This window comes from Nyctereutes procyonoides, unplaced genomic scaffold (genome assembly GCF_905146905.1).
Source record: "Nyctereutes procyonoides isolate TBG_1078 unplaced genomic scaffold, NYPRO_anot_genome, whole genome shotgun sequence".
NCBI lineage: Eukaryota > Metazoa > Chordata > Mammalia > Carnivora > Canidae > Nyctereutes > Nyctereutes procyonoides.
Genome location: NW_026575129.1, coordinates 1,844,051 through 1,851,407, shown reverse-complemented (window position 1 = coordinate 1,851,407; position 7,357 = coordinate 1,844,051). Strand labels below are relative to the sequence as shown.

The 7,357-nt window shown below is 40.0% G+C and overlaps 1 protein-coding gene across 6 annotated transcripts in view; it reads right to left on the bottom strand.

Annotated features, from left to right (window-relative positions):
* The window catches only part of AGGF1 (angiogenic factor with G-patch and FHA domains 1), a 113,780-nt gene that overhangs the window by 68,870 nt on the left and 37,553 nt on the right, over positions 1 to 7,357 (bottom strand). Inside the window, exon 15 of one of the 6 annotated variants that reach the window (XM_055342271.1) lies at positions 236 to 382. The exons of 4 other annotated variants lie outside the window; for them this stretch is intronic. The gene's annotated coding sequence lies outside the window, so the exon portion shown is untranslated. Of the gene's footprint in view, positions 1 to 235; positions 383 to 2,940; positions 2,963 to 7,357 lie in introns of those variants that run through there. One more of the 6 variants, XM_055342276.1, reaches the window with a different exon arrangement.

Genomic DNA, 7,357 nt, shown 5'->3' with positions numbered 1-7,357 from the left:
ATAGTACTGAGGTACTAACTCTATCATTCACTCCCTAGAACTGATAATGTGTGCAACAGCAATGAGTATGCTCTCTGGTACTCACTCTTTCTGTCCTCACGACACATTGCAGGCAGAGCAAATATAACTGTCCATACTTAACAAATGAGGCCACACACTTCAACAACATGAAGTGACCTGCAAAAAGTGAACAGCAGATTGGAGGCTGGAGCTCAATCCATGGATCCCCGTCATACCTGCGGCCAAAGAGTTGCACTTCCTCCCAGGCCTCCCTTCTGGCCCACGTCTTCACCAGTGCTATCCTGGCCAAGTGCCTACTGACACTCGGGTTGATGTTGGCTCCTTTCCACCCACAAGTTCTTGTGCTGGAGGCAAGCCAGACCTTTAAGAAGTGAGGATGGCCTTTGTATTAGTTTGCTATTACAGATGTTAACAAACTACCACAAACCTAGCAGCTAAAAACAACCCAAGTTTGTTATCTTAAAATTCTGCAGATCAGAAGTATGAAACTGAACTGTCAGCAGAGCTGTGTTCCTTTCTAGAGGCTCTAGATTTTCTTTTTTAACCTTTTCCAACTTCTGGAGGCTGCCCACATTTCTTGGCTTGTGGCCCCTTCTATCTTCAAGGTCACCAAGGGTCATTCTTTCTCCCATTACATCACTCTGCTACCCTCTTCCACATTTAATGGACCCTCTTCCTTACTGTATGGTCAGTTGGTTAGCAACCTAGTTGCTAAAAAAAAAAGAGGCCTCTTTTTTTTCTTTTTTTAACCACATGACTTCATTTATATTTGTTTTCTAAGAAATGAACAACAAAAAAACCCCCAGACTCTTAACTTATAGAGAAATGATGGTTAGCAGAGGGGCAGTAGGTGGGGGGATGAGGGAAACAGGTGAAGGGGATTAAGGCTCCGTGTCCAGATGAGCACCGAGCAGTACGTCTCCCATTGCATCACTCTGCTACCCTCTTCCACATTTAATGGACCCTCTTCCTTATTGTATGGTCAGTTGGTTAGCAACCTAGTTCTATCTGCAGCTTTAATTCTTCCCTGCCAGATAATATATTGATAGTTTCCAGGGATTAGGACATAGACATTTGGTGGGGGGCAAGCATAGGGGATCTATTATCTGCCTACCACACTCCATTATCCTGCCTGGCTTAGGTTTGGGGGTATGTGAGAAAGGCAAGGTGCTTGATGGAGAGCCCCTATTCCCCATCCAATATTTTAATGGGTGTCCTAATCTCCCTCCGCCTTTGTAAATCTGTGCAGAGAGTGCTCAGACTTTTCTGAAACAGGTACCTGCCAGATGGATGTGAAGGATGCCTCTGGGGATGGACATTGGAGGCCTCCATAGTGTTGAGAACTATTTAAGTATCTGTGTACTACCTAGGATCTGATGGACTAGGAAGGTTAAGTGGTGATGTGTGAGTTGTTAAGCCTTTGGAGTCAGATAAGACTTAAAATTTAAGCTTCCTCCAAAAAAGCGAGTACTAAACATATGATCATTAATAAACATGTTGAAATATTTTTTAAAAAGATCTAGGCTTCCAACCATGTACATTCATGTCACCTTAGCAACCACTTTATCTAAAAGTTTCCTCATCAGTAAAATGGGGATAATGTGTATCTTACAGGGTTGTTATGATGAGTAAAATATTATTTGGGGTAAATTCTGACATATAGTTTAAACTCAGTAACTATAGCTTTTTTCTTTTTCTCTAACTTATCTAAATGGGAGCTCAAAAACAAACCAAAGGATCTCAGAAAGAGTAGGTTCCCTGGGATGATTCCTAAGAGTAGCTGCTTGTAAGAAACAGGTTTGCCAAGCCATTTTCCTTCATGATACATATCTGAGTTCTCAAATGAGCTAGTCCAGTCAAAATTCTTTAGGACTTGTGACTATGAAGTAGTTTGACCAAAATTACAAGTAAATATATCAAAACCTATCCATCTAAGTACTTTTCCATTCAAAATATTTACCCTGAAAGACTAAATAGTTATTCCAAAAATGCTTTCATGCTTAAAACATCTCTGGGACTCCTCTTCTAGAGTAGCTCTTGGAGTCTATGGCACATTCTTAAAAACATCCTTAAGTTGGCAAATACTCATCTTTCCAGGAAATTTTGAGTTTTGAAAAGAGCTGCCAGTTATTCAGAGCCCAGTCTAGTAAATATGGTAGATGATTAACCAGGTTAACATTTTGGGTTAATAAGATGCAATTCTAATAAATCAGTAATTATTTTGGTGCAGCTCATAAATTGGCCTTGATAGTGTTATATATTAAGGTTAAGTAAAGGTAGCATGGTCATAGTAGACATTAAAGCCCACTTTAGTGGGTTTATGATGTGAATTAATTCAGATAGCACTGGGAGTCATTACATATTTAAATAGTATTAAATGTTTCTTTTTATGAAAATCGTAATTATGACATTGTCTGAAATCTTATTTCATAGTATTAAAATAAAGGCTTTAAGGAAAAGCATTAAATGCTAATGAAAGCTTTATTATTTCAGTATATATTCTCCTGGGCCTTTGGTCAAGATAAGTAATGATCAGATGAGTGAGTTGGCAACCTTCCTGGCCTCTGCAGTCTACTAGTAATTGAAGGCTATGTAACACACTCACATGTTTAAATACATTAAGTAATATTCCACCAACTTCTCCCTATCTTTTGCTTTTTGGACAATGAAATACCATGGCATCTTAATACAGATGAAAAAAGCTAGCTTTTTGTTGGAAGAATTTCTGAAAAGTCATTCTTACTCAAGCAGGTGGGAGTCACTGTTTGCCTCCATCACATTAACTTCCTCAAGGGTGTCTGCTTCTCATTCTCCAGGGACTTTCTGATTTACATGTTCTCCATCAACTCCAGTTTCCATGACCTGATTCATGTTGCTTTTCCTTTTCTTTCTCTTTTTTGGTACTTCAATGATCCATTGTTCAGACTCAGAACCACAGAACCTAGTGTTTGAGCAGGCAGTCACTGCAATTCACAGGTAACTAGTGGAAATACATAACTGAATGAGGGGCTGCAGCCTCAGTAAGGTTTTGTTGTTGTCTACATTCCAAAACCCTGAAAAGAATTTTCTTGAAGGCAGAGGATTCTTTATGGGAATTATTTATAGGATTTTAGAAGATTCTTTATAGGACTTTAGGGGAATCTTTAAAGGATTCCCCTAAAAAGACCTGGTTTAGGGACAGATGTGAAAACATTTGAAAAACACAAATTTTTCCTTCCCCCTCCACCCCAAAAACTTTGGCTTTTGCAAAAACTTTGAAATGAGCAGAAACTGTTTTGTTTTGTTTTTTTTTGCAGAAACTGTTTTGGATTAATACTCTAGAACTATCAAGGCCTTCATGTGACTACTTGGTCTTTACATTCTACAAATACTATCTAAAAATAAATGTAAGCTCCAAGATTACAGGGAATCTTGTCCTATTTACTACTGTATCCTGAGTGGCTAGCATGGTGCCCAGGCTTTCTTAAGTGCCTCAAGGCTACCTGCTAAGTGAATATATGCTGTTCAAAGATTTTACTGTCTGAAATCTAGTCTCTTTTGCAGTTCTTCCTATAGTTCTCCTGCTACTACAGTGTACTGAGACTAGGGTGGTCCTGTTGGATGTCCCTATCATTTTCTCCAGATGGCTTCATTTCCTAAGTCATGTAGAATTCACCCCTTCTTTAAGGAAGACCTCAAAGGGTCACTTACAACACTTTCTACCCTTTCTCACTGTCTATCATCTACTAGTCTCCTGCTCATTCTGCAGTACTTCGTAAGTGTACCTCCTATCATCACCTGAAGGAATAAAGATGACACATCCACTTACTCGCCCCACCCCTTCACCCTTCTTTTGACTTCAATAACCACCAAAACAACTCCAGGATGCTACTCCTACAACTATATCCTTGGCTATTGGTAGCATGGCATAATAATACTAATTAAACTGCTAATATTTGAGGGTTTATTGTATTCAGTACCACACAGGCCTTATCTCATTTAAACTTTCCAATAACTCCATGAAGACATTAAGGCATAGAGGCTTAAATAAATTTCTAAACATTGCTCAGCTCAGGAGCGGTAGAGCTCTAATATTAATCCAGATCAGCTGCCGCCCTAACCTGTGCTCCTAACAGTGCACTGGGATGAAAAGAATCAAGATTTACCCTACCTCTGCCACAGAGACTTTTTGATTTTGAGCAAAATAAAAACCTCTCCAAACCTGTTTTCTAATGCATAAAATGCTGAAAAGAATAAAGAAAATAATGTATGTTAGGTGCTTAGCACAGTGTCAGACATACCACAAATGTTCCATCCATCCTACCAGCACCTACTCATTGAGCACCTCCTAAACATCCAATGCTGTGATAGGTACTGAAGATACAACACTGAATAAGACCAAAAAGGTCCCTGCCTTCACAGATCTGCACAGCTCAATAAGTGCTAAGTATATGATAAATGGAAAAAAGCCTCCACTCAGTCACAGTTATTTTGCTATAAAGCAATCTAATGAGAACACTTTACTGCTTAAAATCCTTCAGGAATTCCTCACTGTAGAAGACATAAAATCCGAATCTTTTTATTATTATTTTTTTATAAATTAATTTTTATTGGTGTTCAATTTACCAACATACAGAATAACACCCAGTGCTCATCCCGTCAAGTGTCCCCCTCCGTGCCTATCACCCATTCACCCCCACCCCCCGCCCTCCTCCCCTTCCACCACCCCTAGTTCATTTCCCAGAGTTAGAAGTCTTTATGTTCTGTGTCCCTTATTATTATTTTTTAAAGTAGGCTCCATACCCAATGTGGGGCTTGAACTTCCCATCTGGAGAGCCAGAGTTGCATGTTCTACTGACTGAACCACCCAGGTGCCCCAATCTAAATTTCTGAACACCGTATTTGAGAATAGCAATAGGTATGTGGTTCAGTTCCCCTTGCCACCAGCTCACCATTAAGCAGTGAAGCCCTTTCTCCGTATGCGAGCTATCTGGAAGCTTGAATTAAAAACCAGGTCATTGTAGACCAATTCTGTTACCAGCATGAGAACTAGAGTCACCAGTTTGGTATCCTAACCCCTTCCCACCAACTACTCATTCACTCATTCATACACAGACACCTGCAGCTCTTTTATGGCAATGACCTACTAGGTTCTGTCAAACCCTGAAAACCAAAGCTTTAAATCTGGGTGTTTCTAACTGTAGGACACAACCCATCAGGAGATTATGAAATCAAGTTAGTGGTTGGAATCAGTGATTCGGACAACAGAAACAAAGAATATATCAATGAACTAACAGCTAAGCTTGGTATATAAAACCTGTTATAGGGGCACCTGGGTGGCTAAGTCGCTTAAATGACCGACTGACTCTTGGTCTCGGGCTGGGTCATGATCTCGGGGGTCCTGGGATCGTACCCTACATTTGGCTCAGTGCTGATCATGGAGTCTCTTGTCCCTCTCCCTCTGCTCCTCCTTCTGCTCTAATAAAATCTTTAAAAAAATAAAAATAAAATCTGTTATAAATGCACATACAACACACTTACGTACTGAGTCATCATATAAACTGCATTTCTTAACATGGACCATGGTCAAAATGGTTTGAAAGCCATGATTTCACATGCTCTGTGTAGCCTCAGTTCCTTCCACATTTCCTAAGTTACACAAAATCCCATATGTATCAAGCCACTTGAAACTCCCCAAACCACCTTTCTTTTTCACTGCTTGCCTGTAAGTGTATAAGCCAGTTATGGTACTAGGCACTAGGAATATGGTTGAAAGAAAATCCATAGTCTTGCCCACACAAAACTTAAAAATCTAGACAAAATGTTATACTAATCAAATTAATTAACATCTGTGAACCAAAGTAAATAGTCTAAATGAAACAAATATAGACTTTTAAGAACATTTATCAAGGGCAATCAGTCTAGGGGACAAGGGAGGCATCCCTGAGGAGCATCAATTAGCAGAGATCTAAATGTCAGTTACCTAGGTACAAGGGTACAGAAGAGCAATGCAGACATAACAGAAGTTAAGTGGCCCTAGAGTGAAAGATGGTGTAGCATATTTGAAGAACTGAAAAAAACAGGCCAGCATACTAGAGCCTGACAGGAAGCGGGAGTGATAAAAGGCAGGATGGGAAAAGGTGGCTGTGGCTAGACCAGGTAGGGCCAGGATTTGGTTTTCTGTCCTCAGAGTACTAGGAAGCCACAGGATGATTTAAATAGGAGGTGATGAAAGAGAAGCTGTGAAGACACTATGTCTGCAGTATGGAGGATGGACTGGATGGAGGGCAAGATGACTGCAGTGGAGACCAGCTGGGAAGTCAGTAGAATAGTCTAGGGTGGGTGTTGACAGCTAACTGATTTACTATATGGGAAATTGGGGGAGGGGATGGAGGGTAAGTGTATGAAATAGAGGCTGACTCCTAGGTTCCAGCTTCCACAACTGGATAGATGGTGCTGCCAGCCGAGAGAACAAACTGGAAAAGACCTAGTTTGGAGAAGACTATGCATTCAGTCTTAAATAAGCTTCACTTAAGGTGACTGAGTTGGATATGTATCCTGGCTAAGTCGTGGGTATATAAATGGTAAATGAAATGTGACCCACAAGAGTGAGGTAAATGCCTGGGGCTGAGCCCTGAAGGCCTCTCCATTTCTAAGTGTTGTATTCCTACCTATTATAATTGTGTATGAGTACACATAGGTAAGTACACAATTATATCTGCTTCAAAGGTCACATATATAAATAATAAAATGTGAAAGTCTGCTCGCTTCAACAATTAGTATTAAAAATTTGATGTGTACCCTTATATGTTTTTAAAAATGAGATCAGGCTATACACAATTTTCTACAATCTGCTTTTTTTTTTTTTAAAGATTTTATTTATTCATTCATGAGACCCAGAGAGAGGCAGAGACATAGGCAGAGGGAGAAGGAGGCTCCCTGCAGGGAGCCTGACGTGGAATTCAACGTGGGACTCGATCCCAGGACCTTGGGATCATGCCCTAAGCTAAAGGCAAACGCTCAACCACTGAGCCACCCAGGTACCCCTCTACAATCTGCTTTTTAAAGTCAGTAATGTAGTGAAAATATTCATTATCAGAATTTGTTAATTCTAACTTACACATCTGAATGGCTTCAAAGTATTTCACGGTAGGACTGCAAAACAATTTAACCAATCCCACAGAATTCCCAGGGATAGAGAATTGGCTTATCTGGCACCCAGTTACCTGTCCATTCACTATTCACTATATCACTATTCCCTTTCTGCATTATTCACTAAACCCTAATTTTGTTCCAAAAGCAACATGCTCAGCCTCAGGTGATGGCTCATGATGGGCTTAAGCTAAGTGAAACTATA